Raw genomic sequence first — 14,444 nt, 5'->3', positions numbered from 1 at the left:
AGGAGGAGGAGTTTGTTTACATCGCTTTGTGTATCAATGGAAGGACCTGACCTAAAGTCATCACTTCTGAGTGTCGCCAGGAGAGGCCTAAGGGGAAGGCTTCAGGATGGATGTTTTATTTTTGCAAAAGACCTAACTTCCTCTGAGGTGAACAAGTCAAATGGACTGAATTTTTCCTTCTTCCGTTTGGAACTCCTCCCTACATCCCCTTGCCCCATGAATAACCACATCAGGGAAAAAAAAACAAAATTTTTTTAAAGATGTAGAGCCAAATATATTTTTAAGTGATTTAAAAGATGTTTTTCAACAAAATTGGAAATTTTATTTTTTAAATTCCAGAAGTGATTTTTCTCCAGTGAATCAGCGAGACCCTAACAGTTCTAAGTAGACAGATCTGATGGATAATGATGCCTCAGACATATCACATTCCTTTTTGTTATTAAGGTGCCGTACAAAAACCATGAAAATTACATACAGAAATCAGAAACTACTTATTTGTTGTCTACCAGTCTCATTAATTTTGCAAAGCTGGAGTTTCACTGTAATGGTTCTATTTAACCTACCATCTTCTGTGTACCCTAACCTGAATTTTCTAAACCTTTCCTGTTCAGCACTACTACAATATCTATTGTCCTTATATTTTGTCGCACAGCATCTTTTGCCTGTGCATTCATTCCTTAGCAGGCATGAGCTTCAAGTTGTCACATATCTGTTGCATTTGGTGGGAAAACATCTTAAATACATGTAATGCCCAGACTGCTCCTAGATCACATCCTGAGGTTCAGTAGCCTCCCTGATGTCTCCACTGGCCTCCCCCAGGGTTAACTCTCACTCACCAAGAGCAAAAGTGATCTCATCATGTATAGATTGTAATATCCCCAGCGGTTTTTCTGCTGAGTTTGGATAATGTTTCAGGTAGCAAGAGGTTAGCTTCTGAGTCACCCTTGTCCTGGGTTTCCTCTTACTTCTCTGACCTGTTGGTTAATTCCTTCATACAGTGTGTTTACTGAGTGTCTGCTACATGCCAGGCACTAACAGCATGTAACTTATAGTCTGTGGTGCTCATTTTATAAATTGGTGATATTCAAACTAATCACAACTCAGAAATATGTTTTACCTTGCAACCTAGTATACATATATGTATGTAAATATATTCATAACAAAAGTTTCGGGAAAAGATCTTTACTCAATATGCAAACCATATTAATATTTGCTATGCTATTATTTTTAATGCTGGTGGAGACCTATTCTGTTGATTTCATGAGCCACTCACAGTTTGAAAACCCTGCCCTAAATGTCAGTGCTTCCCAGGCCCTGATGCTAGCCTCTTACCTCATGCAGCCTAATTTCTCTGAAAGCCCTCAACCAAGTGCATGTCTCTGACTCCTACCCCTGGCTACTGCTTCTTCCTTGGACCTCCGTCTCTACCCAGAATCCCCACAGATCACATTCTGAGATCCAGAAGCTTCTCAGACCAATGGCCAGTCCATGGCTGCCTCTCACTCATTGCATACAAATCTGATTTCATCCCCTTTTCCCAAATCCTGCTGCTGCTTCTGTATTTACTTTGTTGGTGAATGGTTCTAATCATCAACCTATTTACTCCAAGGAGAAACCTAGAAGACATCCTAAATGAATCCCCCTGTCTTCACTCTGCATCACATTAAGTATCTCAGAGAGATCCCTCCTCTCCATTTCATTGCCATTGCTTCAGCTTAGACCTTCCTCACCTCCCCTGTAGATAATATACCTCAAGAATCTTCTAAATTAGCTCTGTAGAATAGAACTTTGAGCAATGATGCTAATTTCTGTAACCACACTGTTCAATATGGTAGCCACTAGCCATGTGAGGGGTGCTTGAGAGCTTAAAATGTGGCTAGTGCAACTGAGGAACTAAAATTTTAAGTTAAGACAGCCATACATGGCTGGTGACTAATATATCGGGCAGCACAATATCAATGTTCTCCCCACCACAAGTGTACCGCCTTCCAGTCCCTGACACAAATAAACAACCAATCAACCCCTGTTGACGAATGAATGAAATATGAAAGCCATATAAAGATGTTAGTAACATCACCAATTACTAGGTAGCATCACAACTCATCTCTTTTATTAGTAACTTAATTTCTTCATACAAAAACTCTGTTATCTTCATGTTTAAAAGCTACCTTTATTAGTTTGTTTTTTTCTACCAGTAGAAACTACCTTTTATGTTGTTCTTCCTACTATCAGTCAAATATTTAATAAATACCACCATCAGTTGCTCATTAAACATATTAGTTGACTAGTGTATAGTGATAGAAAGCAGATCAGTAGTTGCCTAGGGGAGTGGTAGGAGGGATTACAAAGTAGCACACAGAAACTTGTGGATAATGGATGTATTTTCTATCCTGATTGTTAGGAAGATTTGATTTGTGTATACGTTTGTCAGAAGTTTTCAAACTTCACATTTCAATATCTGAAATTTTGTATGTCAATTATACCTCAGTAAAGCTGTTTTTTAAAAAATCTGATTGAATACTTGCTGCTCCCAGAAATAGAGTCTACCAATAAAGGTTGATAAAAGGGACAGCCTTTACTCAAATGCCAGAATTATTTCTACCCTTGTTAAATCTACTGGGTTTTCCAGAAGTAAATTATTTTCCCTGACTTGCTCATGTCATTTGACAATAAAAAAAAAGCAAACACTTATGCAGTGTTTATCTTGTACAGGCACTGTTCTGAGCAGTTTATATCTATTCATTTGATCCTCATGACAACAAACTGAGGTATAGTGTACCTCCATTTTACAATTAAGGAACTAGAGGTTAAATAACTTGATCCAGTTTAGTGGAGAGTTGGAGAGAACAGACTGGAAAGGCAGGTTGGAACAGGTGGAAAAAGGGACTTAATATCATATCTGGAGAGTAAACTTCATTCAGTGGTTAATAAAAACCTTTGACAGTTTTTGAGCAGGAGTACGACACAGCCAGAGCTTATTTTAGGGAAATTCATATGGCAGTTCATAGCTGTATTCGCCAATGCCTGGAACACTACCTGGCATATAGTAGGCCCTCCATAAAAATCTTGAATATTTATGGAACCATGTTGGGAGTTATTTATTGATGTAGATTTGTGGGGAAAGACAACCATTTGGATCCAATATTTTCAATTTGTCAAATATGCCCATAACTTTATTCTTGACCTTCTAACTTTCTCTCACTACACTCATTATTACTGTTCCAATTATCATTCCCCTCTATAATGACTCCCATAAGAAACAAAAATACACCTTCCTGGATTTTCTCTTCATGGTTTGAGTTCTCCCCTCCATAGCTACACAAAAGAAAGTTCTGTAATCGAGCCCTCTTTCACATGTGTGTCAAACCTTGTGTACAGTCATCATGTACAAATTTCTCTTTTCCAGGTTAAATATTCTCAGCCCATTCAGTTATGTGATGTATCTGTCACCATCCTAGTCACTCCTCTGGGACTGGCCAATGTTACTTAAATGCATGACATCAATACCGAACAGTGAGTCCAGAAATATCCTAATTAGTCCATTTATCTGGCTTGAAAAGCTTTGGAATTATCCTCAACCAGTCATCCTCTACACCAGGGGTCCCCAAACCCCAGGCCACGGACCGGTGCTGGTCCGTGCCTGTTAGGAACTGGGCCAAATGGCAGGAGGTGAGTGGCAGGCAAGCAAGCAAAGCTTCATCTGTATTTACAGCCGCTTCCCATCGCTTGCATTACCACCTGAGCTCCGCCTTCTGTCAGATCAGCGGTAGCATTAGATTTTTATAGGACCGCGAACCCTACGGTGAACTGCGCATGTGAGGGATATAAGTCGCGTGCTCCTTATGAGAATCTAATGCCTGATGATCTGAGGTGGAGCTGAGGGAGTGATGCTAGCGCTGGGGGATGGCTGCAAATACAGATTATCATTAACAGAGAGGTCTGACTGCACAGAGACCATAATAAGTCAGTTGCTTGCAGACTCATATCAAAACCCTATCAGTGAGTGGCAAGTGACAGTTAAGCTGCATCTGGTGGCAGGCTTTATAGTGGCAAGTGAGTTGATGTACTTCAATTGTACAGCTGCATCTGCTGGCAGACTTTAAGTCAGAATAGGACACATTTTAGTCCGCGCATGGCCCGCCCATTATTTTATTTACCACTTCCATCCGCACCTCTTTCCCACACTGTACACTTGTCTCAGTCATGTTTTGGTAAGCCCACAAGCTAACCCTAGCCAAAATGAGTAAAAAACAAATGTCGCTGGAGAGCTTCTTTGAAAAGGGGGAAAGACCCAATGATGGGACAGCAGAAGACTCTAAGACGCCAACAAAAAGAAAGCTGCATTTAAAAGAAAATACCAGGAGTCCTACTTAAATTATGGGTTCATTGCAACAGGTGATTCACATTCTCCAAGCCCGCTTTGTATAATATGTGGCGACTGGCTATGCAGCGAAGCCATGAAACCTTCAAAACTGCCTTGCCAAATGAAGACCAAGCACCCTGCATTAAAAGACAAGCCTTTGGGGTTTTTCAAGAGAAAAAAACGTGAACAGGAAGAACAGAAGCAATTATTGAAGGCCACCGCTTCATCAAATGTGTCTACACTGAGAGCATCATTCTTAGTGGCTAACTGCATTGCTAAAGCTGAGAAGTCTTTTACTATCGGTGAAGAGTTGATCCTGCCTGCTGCTAAGGACATTTGTTGTGAACTTTTAGGAGACCCTGCAGTTCGAAAGGTGGCACGTGTTCCTCTTTTGGCTAGCACCATAACTAGACGAATTGATGAAATAGCAGAGGATATCGAGGCACAATTGTTAGGGTTAATGAGTCACCGTGGTACCCAGTCCAGGTTGACAGATCTCTACTGATGTTGACAACAAGGCAATAATACTTGTTTTTGTGCAATATATTTTTCAGGAGGATGTGCATCAGGATATGTTATGTGCACTTTTGTTGCTAACCAACACCACAGCTGCAGAACTATTCAAGCCTTTGAATGATAACAGGAAAACTGAATTGGTCATTTTGTGTTGGTATATGCACGGACGGAGCAGCTGCCATGACTGGATGGCTTTCTGGTTTCACTACCTGGGTCAAAGAGTTCGCTTCTGAGTGTGAGTCTACGCACTGTGTCATCCATAGAAAAATGCTGGCTAGCTGAAAAATGTCACCTGGACTTAACAACGTTTTTCAGGATATGATTAAAATCATCAACCGCATTAAAGTACATGCCCTTAACTCACGTCTCTTCATGTAGCTCTGTGAGGAGATGGATGCAGAGCACACACGTCTTCTCTTATACACAGAAGTGAGATGGCTCCTAAAGGTAGATCACTGGCCAGAGTTTTTGAGTTATGAGAGCTGCTCCAGAGATTTTTAGAAAAACAGTCACCACTGGCAGCACATTTCAGTGACACACAATGGGTTGCAAAACTTGCTTACTTGTGTGACATATCCAACCTGCGCAGTGAACTCAATCTGTCACTTCAGGGGAGAACGACAACTGTGTTCAAGTCAGCAGATAAAGTGGCTGCATTCAAAGCCAAACTGGAATTAAGGGGGCAATGAGTGAACATTGGGATTTTTGACATTTAAACATTAGCAGAGATTTTGAAAGAGACTGAGCCAGGGCCTTCTTTCTCCCAGCTGGTGCATGATCATCTATCTCAGCTTTCAAAAGAGTTTGTGCATTACTTCCCAACCACAAAAGATCCCCGAACTGGGAAGGAATGGATCTGCGACCCATTTGTGAATAAGCCAGGTGAATCGACTTCATGCTAGAAGAGGATCAACTGCTTGAGATCGCAAATGACAGTGCCCTTAAAAGTATGTTTGAGACAACTTCAAATCTCCATGTGTTCTGGATTAAAGTCAAGGCCGAATATCCTGAGATTGCCACAAAAGCACTGAAAAGCCTGATTCCATTTCCAGCATCCTATCTTTGTGAAGCAGGGTTTTCTGCAGTGACGGTGACCGAAATGAGATTACGGAGTAGGCTGGACATAAGCAACACACTTCGGGTGTCACTGTCTCCCATTGCCCCCAGATGGGACCATCTAGTTGCAGGAGAACAAGCTCAGGGCTCCCACTGATTCTGCATTATGGTGAGTTGTATAATTATTTCATTATATTTTACAATGTAATAATAATAGAAATAAAGTGCACAATAAATGTAATGCTCTTTAATCACCCCGAAACTCTCCCCCACCCCCCACCCTGGTCTGTGGAAAAACTGTCTTCCACGAAACAGGTCCCTGGTGCCAAAAAGGTTGGGGACCACTGCTCTACACAATGCTACCTTAAAATGTATCTACATCTCCCACCTCCATGCCTTTCTGGTTCAGGCTGTCATCACCCTAGGCCTGCATCCTGTGTCTGTTTTCCACTTACTTGCCTCCTGCTGCCAGACTTGTACTCCTTACACCATGATGCTACACATGGATCAGCAGACATTCATTGAGTATCTGTGATGAGCAGGTACTGTGCTTATGCTTCAGGGCATTGTTTATGAGTGGGGCAAAGCCCCTCCCTTAAACTATGGGGGAGAAAAGCACATTCTAGCATAGGCATCTCCAGGTTTATGGAGATGGCATTTGACTAAACTGTTAAGAACGTGTGGATTTCAAAGCAGAGTTCAATTGCATTCCAAAACCACCACAAGCTAGGAGGAGAGGCATGGATTAGATTCTTCCTCATATCCTTCCAAAAGAACCAACCCTGCTGACACTTGAGCTCAGACTTCTAGACTCCAGAACTGTGAGAAAATAAACTTCTGTTGCTTAAGTCACTCAGTTTGTAGTACTTTGTTACAGCAGCCCTAGGAAACTAATACAAGCCCCAAACTAGAAACAACCCAAATGTCCATCAGCTGTATTTATTCAGTAAAACAGGTAAAGTATGGTATAGTCACACAATGGAATACTATACAGCAACAAAAATGAACTAACTACAACCACACTCAACAATACGAATAAACCTTACATATGTAAAGTTGAGCAAAAGTATCGGACTCAAAAAGAGTACATATAGTATGATTCTGTGCATATAAAGTCAAAACTATAAATTAGCCCAAACTAATTTATGGTGTCAGGATTATGGTTACCCTTTCCGTGGGAGTAGAGACAAGAAGTGGGCCAAAGGGTTTTCTGGGGTTCTGGAAATATTCCATTTCTTAATATGTGTGCTTATGCATGGGTTTGTCTAGTTTAGAAAAAAGCAAGGGGAAGGTCTGAGGGATCTAAGTGTACGCTGATTTAGGGAACCCCTGAGCAGAGAAGAGGGGTCGAAGCTCTGGATGAGTGGCAGGATGTGTGGTACTAAGTGACCTTGAAAGGAAGATTAGAAATGGTAAACAATGGTCCTGAGAGCCATCATCCACAGTCTGATAGGCAGCCCTGAAGAGGGGATAGTCACATTCCCCAAAGCGTTTCCGGAAGCCAACACTAACAGCACATCTCAGTGGAACAAGACATTGCACAGAGAGCTCAGCCAGTAAGATCTTGTAGAGACAATTGGCAAGCAGGCCAGGAGTACCCCCAACCCTGGCAGTGCGACCCTGGATAGGTCATTAATTTGTGGGTGCCTCCTTGGCAGAGCTGTGGCGAGGATTAAGATAATAGGTATGAAGTCTGGTCTCATTGTAAGAAGTCACTAACTTACTGACGGGACTGTTCGGGCGGGTGGCCCCCAAGGCCACACAGGGCCGGGCACCCGTATCCCCGGCTGTAGCACCCGCGGGGACCCCCTTTGGCGACCCAGCGGGCGCCTGTGAGCCGCAGGAACGCCATACAGGGCACCTGGACCCAGCCACTGGATGCTGAGGCGGTGCACATGGGTCAGCGCCTTTTCCTCTGATTGGGCTGGAAGAGACCCGGGGAGGGGACGTGGACAAAGGAGGAGGCAGGGACTGGTTAAGCCTGGGAAGAAGGCGGGGCCTTGACAAGGGAGGGAGGCGGAACCGGAGTCTCCCTAGGCTCCGCCTTTTAGCGCCGCCCCCTTACTGGGATTTCTGGCTTGGGCAGGCGAGGCTGAACCTTTAGTGGAGCCTTCTTACGTCTCCTAATCCTCCCAGCAACCGGTGACGCGGCCCTCATGAGGCCCACCACTGGCCAACCCGGGAGAGCGGGGCTGGAGCGTGACCCCCAATCCCGAGGCGCCTCCCAGCTCCCCCTACTCGGCGGCCCCGCGCTCCGCCAGCTCCTTCCCTCCCTTCCCCGCCCCAGTCCCGCAGTGCGGCAGGCTGGGGTCGGCGAGCCAGCTGAGTGGGAGCCGCGCGGTGTCCGAGGATCCAGTCGGCGACCGGTGAGGGGACCGAAGGGCCGGGAGGGAGGGTTAGCGCGGGGCAGTGGTCCCCAGCTTGCGCCCGGCTTCTTCCCTCCGCTCCGGGAGGCTAGCGTTTGCAGCCGTCGAGAACGACGCCCCGGCAACGAGTGACGCGGCGCCGCACCGGAGCAAGCGATTGGCCGGCGCCCGCCCGCTGCTGCCTCGCGGCCTGCTCCACCCAGGCCTTGCCCTCCGTATGTCCTCGCCAGTCCTCCCCTGGTGACCTTCGTGGCTGGCGGCCCCACGATGCGGACATCGCCAGGCTGAGTCAGTTTAAAAGGGCAGCGGCAGCCTCTGGACTCGGTCGATGTTAAACGCCCCCTACTCTCCACTGCGTTTTTGGTGCCCTGTCTTGCCCTTCGCGTGGGCTGGCGCCAAGTGTGAAGAGCTGGGGTGGGCCCGGGGTGGGAAGTTTCGTGCAAGGAGAATCTGACCAGTAACTCGTGACGAAAACTGACTGATGCACCCGGGATTGGCTGCGCTGCGGGAGGGCCAGGGAAGGCGACCTGCTCCTGTGGGGCGTTCCTCATTCCTCGAATAGTTGTGCTCAGCTCCCGTTAAGTACTAGGCACCAAGTCTTAAAATGAGTAACCAATGTCACTACTTACTCTCGAAGCTGCCGGTGTGTGGGGAGGGTCTACGAAAGCCCCACACTGCTCTAATCCTGTTAAGTAGGGTTCTTTTGGGGGGTGGGTCGGGGGGAAAAGACTTAAAAAAGGTCTTGTAGAACGTTTAGGAAGCTTAGGTGGTAAGAGTCAGACCTCTTTTTCAGGGTTCCATAAAATTTACCTGGGGAGAGTAAATCCTAAAAACTCGGCAACTGCAGTTCTCAGACTTAACACCTTCCCTCTTTTCATAGGAAACATTATCGCAGCTTCCTTTACTGAGTTTTCTCAGGCAGGAGTGTTAGACACCCCGCGTCCCCTGTCCAAGGCCACACAGCTGGTAATGGAAGACCCAGAATTTGGACACTTGCCTCTCCCGTCTCCTACACAGGTTGCAGTTAAGGACTTAGTAAACCAAGCCAGAGTGTTTGCAGTATATGCAGTGGATAGGGCTGTGGAGGATAAGATGACTAGAGAGACGCCCTCTCCTCCAGGAACCTAACGTTTGAAAGAATTGTATTCCAGATTAATACATCATTTAAAAAAAGTATTAGATGCCCAACTTCTTGCTAGGCCTATAGGAAGAGTGCAAAGTACCATATAGTCCCTTCCTCATCCCAGTTCTGGGCTCCTCTGGCTCTTCTGGGCTGTAGTCTTGCCCATGTGTGAAAGGAACATAGAGAATAATCTATCCTACTATGTTCTCTCCCTGTTAACATACATACATTCTCCACACTTCCCAGATTTCACAGGAAAATCTTTGTGAAAAAACCTTGCAAAAGAATCTGTTTGGATCATGATCGGGCTTGGGTACTTGGAATGGGGAGGGAGCTGTCATTCCTGTTTCCACCAACTCCTTAAACATGTCAGACTGGATCTGAAGCTGGAAGGGGCAATGTCTTTTAAAGTACTGGACCTTGTTTCTGTTACGGGAAAAAGGGAAGTGAGGACTGGCCATTCTGGTGCTCTGGATTTCATACCCCATGCTCACCTAGAAAAGAGAACGAAACCTTTCCAGAGTAGATTGGGAATCACTGTTTTGGAGGAGTGAAAGTGCTCAGTAGGGCTTCTCTGAGGAGGGATTATTGGAGCAGAGCCCTGAATGAAGGAGGAGAAAGGGCTTTCAGGTAGAAAGAACTACAAGTGGAAAGGCCCCAAAGCAGGCCCCAGAGGGTCAGGGAAACTATTTCATCCATCCAGTTCCTCCCCCCTCCTCTTCCCAACAGTGAGAAGTGGGTTATTTGCTTCTAGATGGATGTAAATTTCAGCAGCCTCTAGGGGTGTCTCAAGAGTCCTGGAGACTACATTGTCATTAGGGCTGGGCAACAGACTTTAGGACTGGGACCAGGGTGGGGGTTAAGTATATATAGAGAGGCCAGCAGAAGAATCTTCTCTCCCGAATGCAGCTACTGCTCCCCAAACCACTTCTTAGGCTGCCCGTTTCCTTTCCTCTACCAGGACCGCAAAGGAATCCACCGCAGAGTACACAGAGTGAGCCCCGGTCCCATGGTGGTCCCTGGGGCCGCCAGGGGCTTCCTGCCGCACTGCTGCCAGCTGGCCAGGGCCAGGAAGGGTTGGGGACTATCGGGGAGAGCCCGAGACGGGCCTCCCAGCCTGCCATCCCCTTCCTGTCCCTGGACCCACCTGCCGTCCTTGTGGCTCTGGATGAGCTTGCACCACAGGGGAACCTCAAGTCACATAGGGGTAACCAGTAGTACCCACCTCAAAGGACTACTGGGAGGATGAAAGGGTTACATACACAGAAACATATGACAGCCATTCCATATCGATGCTAGTAATAACTGGAGAGCAGCAGTGATAGGCTTTGCATGAGTTATAACGCCAAGTCCCAACCAGGTCTCCTAGATGGCAGTGCGGATATTCACTTTCCTGAAGAGCAGATGGGCCCTCTGGAGGGTATGGCCAGAGCCCCACATCTTAGGAGATGAGGAGAGTGGCTATCTTCTGGTTACTGAAGCTCTAAGGGTCAGGGCAGTTGGTGACCTCTTCCCATGCAGTCCCCTTCAGGGACTGTGAGGTGGGTCAGCCTCCCTTTGTACATTGTTCCAGGGTTTGGAAAGGCCATTTGGCAAACACTATCTAATAGAACAGAAATGTGAGCCACATTTGTAATCATCACTTTTCTTAAAAACAGGTGAAATAAATTTTTAAAATATATTTCATTTAACCCACTATATATAAAATATTATTTCAATATATAGTCAACATTAAACATTATTAATGAGATATTTTGTATTCTTTTTTCATACTAAGTCTTTGAAGTTAGGAGCGTATTTGACCTGTAGCACGTCTAACTTTGGACCAGCCACATTTCAAGTTTCAGTTGCCACATGTGGCTTGTGGCTACTGTAGCAGACAGCACAGCTGAGACAGCCCTCAGACCCACTCCTGCAGCCCAGACCAGTTTTATCCAACTCTGGCTTCAAGATGGAGGAATTGTGAGATGATCACTTGCCCCAGAAATGTTGGCCTGGCAGAAAAGATAACCAGGGAGGAAAATCTTTATACTGACTGAACAACACAGCTCAGAAGAAAAAGAACTACACTTCTCTCACAGTAGATTTTTAGTAAATGTACTAAATCCTGATTAAGTCCAACACTCCTGTGAACAGTTAGATATGGCATCCTGCAATATCTATTAAGAAACAAGTTTCGTGGTATACGAAACAAATTTATTGTGAATATTAATTTTTGCCATTAGCTTATCTTAGTAATTGTCTTTTATTAATTACGTGTAAGTTTGTAAGTATTAAATACTTGAAAGGTACTAAAATACTTTAAAGTATTGAACAATTAGGACTTTTCATCAATTCACACGTAATTACCCCCTTCCCTCTTTCGAAGCCTCCCTTGTACTTATTTTTTTCCAAAAATCAAAGAAATTTGGTGGTATAGCAACTTCAGAATTCAATCAGGAAAATGATGGTTAGGACAGTCTAGAAATTGTTCTTCTTTTGGCACAGTAATATTTTTTTTTTCTTTCAGATTTCTTCCCAAGCATAGACCCTTTCCTTCCAGGGCAAGCTCCAGCATGGGGTGAGGTACAGAAGAGATACTTGAAGGATACACCCTGGCACTCAAGCACAAAACCCGCACCCTTGACCAGGGTCTCTTATTCCATGTCTGTGATGGGGCAAAATGGTATCTTTGTTCATATGTCATTTATGTGTGTGTGTTTTCATTTGTGCATTTGTCTTTCCTTCCTTGGGCATGTGCCCTTGAAGGCAGTAGCCTGGCAGAGGGTGTAATCCCAGAAACTTGGCCTGAGAGGTGCCAGGGTCTCCAGAGACACTCAGGTGAGGGGGAATACTCACTAGGACATAAGCATTGCTCTCTTTGCCATTTGGGATCAACCACTGACCCTTGAGAGAAGGTTGTATTCACACAAGGGCAAACATTCTTTTGAATTTGACCAGCTATAATTAGCAGCCCAAGCAAGTGCCTGGGCTGAAAACTGTCTCTGGAAGAACCAAGAAACTCCCTCTAAAGTCTGCTCTCAGGTCTGCAGAGGGGCTCTTGCCCCTGCTTACAGATTTTGTTTAAAACTCATCCTCTTTGAATAAGATGTCTAGGATTTAAAATACTCCAGACCCCCCCCCCCCAAAAAATAGTGTATGGGCTGGGGTAGGGTGGGGGGAGTGTCATAGATGAAACAAAATAGCAAAATGTAAATAGATGCTGAAGGTGAGTGAGTGATTTGTGGTACTATTCTTGTTAGTTTTTTATATTTGAAAATATCCATTTTAAAAATACTCTCTTCTAAGAAATGTTTCCTTCTTTCTCTTCTACCTGCATCTGTCCCCTTTGCTCAGTTTAAATTCACATTGTCCCTTTATTTTATCCTTCCTGCAGGGCACAGCACATCCTGCTCCAGAGGCACAGGGAGAGAACATGCTATATCCACCACTCCTTCCCAAGAAGGAGGGGAACAGAAGCTTCAGAGCCCACCCCTGCAGGTCTGTAGTTTTAAAGGCTTTTTTCAATTGACCCTGTTTGCGTCCAAAAGATGAGGACCCCATCTATGGGGTGTTTTAACCACAGCTCTGGGTATTTGAGTTTCCATCTGCTAATAAGAAAATGACTGATGACTATTTTGTTTGCTTACTCTCACTGATCTGTTGGGTGACACGGCCTGTAACTTATAGTGACTATACCTGTCTCCCGTGTCCCACTGAACTGAACTGGGGACAGATCCATGGATCTTGAGGGGAACAGTCAGTGACGAGGCCAGTCAGGTGAGGAGAGCAGCCCAATTTGTGCTCTAAATAGAGGGCACAGGAGGTTCTGTGCACAAATGCTGACCCTGCTCACAGAGAGCCACCTGGACCAACTTGTCAGAAGGATCCAGGGATACCACTTGAGATAAAGAAAATAGGAGAGCAGATTCCATCCCCATAAAGGGGCTTCTTTGCTACTCCAGGTTCTCAGATCCCTGGAGCTGGGGCAATGAGGAAAGTCTTCAGAATGTTTGCAAACAACATGAATGCCCTGAGAATTAGAAAGGATGTCCCTTCCTTCTCCCCAGCCTTCCCTAGAAATGGAAAAATCACTTCTTTGATAATGCCATCAACTTTTGATAATATTCTTTGTGAATTATCCATGCTTCCTTTTACCCCTTTCCTGGGTCCTGAGTTGCTTTCTCAAGGCTAGGCCACAGAACTTTGAGACTGTGTACTGATGTGGTATGATTGTGTATCAGGTGCTGTCCAAAGCCAAGGAGCAATACTTTGGGTTTTCTCAGATACCTTCCCTTGCCCAGGTCCCAGCCGTCCCTGAGCCTTTTGCCCGGGCTGCTGCTGGATAGGTTTATGCTTCACCGCTTCCAACCCAGGCCTGGCTGGGTTCACACTGGTTACTCAGGAAACCCTGGGTCTTCAGAGGAAGGTGCTGATGTGGTTTAGGCCCAGGGGACTTCTCATTACCCATCCCTCCTTGGTCGTTTCCTAGTGCATCTCCAGGCCAAGGTCCCTGGGCTAAGGTCATAAAACAAGCTGGACACTCTTCCTTCCCTCCCGAACAGTGTACTGGAGGAAAGCTCCCCTCTTGAGTCCCTACTGCCCTTCCTGGTGGCACAAGGACCTCTCCCCCCCCATATTTCTAGGACTCCCATGGCTTTGCCTCCTCTTGGAGAATGGAACTCCAGAGATGGTCTAGCTGGGGAAGGTACAGAAAACAGGGAGCCTGTGCTTGCCCCTCCATTCCCCAAGGTGTAGCTGTCATAGATGTTGCTGGGGCTCACAGTGACCTTCTCCCTGCAGGGCTCACGGTACATGGTAAACCTAGCTGCAGCCCACCTCTGAAACAGCCACAGCACCTGCTGTGAGAGAAGGAACCCCAGAATCCACGGACCAGTTTTCCGGGCCTCCCTCTCTTCCCTCTGCTACCGTTCCCTTTCTAGGCCTTAAGAAAACTGAAAATAACTCTCAGCTGGAGGAGGTGGACTCCAGAGTGTGAGTGGCACGCTGCACCCTGAGGGCACCCGGCCTGGCCCTCATC

The sequence above is a fragment of the Phocoena phocoena genome, chromosome 3, assembly GCF_963924675.1.
Source record: "Phocoena phocoena chromosome 3, mPhoPho1.1, whole genome shotgun sequence".
Lineage (NCBI taxonomy): Eukaryota > Metazoa > Chordata > Mammalia > Artiodactyla > Phocoenidae > Phocoena > Phocoena phocoena.
This window is presented reverse-complemented; position numbering follows the sequence as displayed.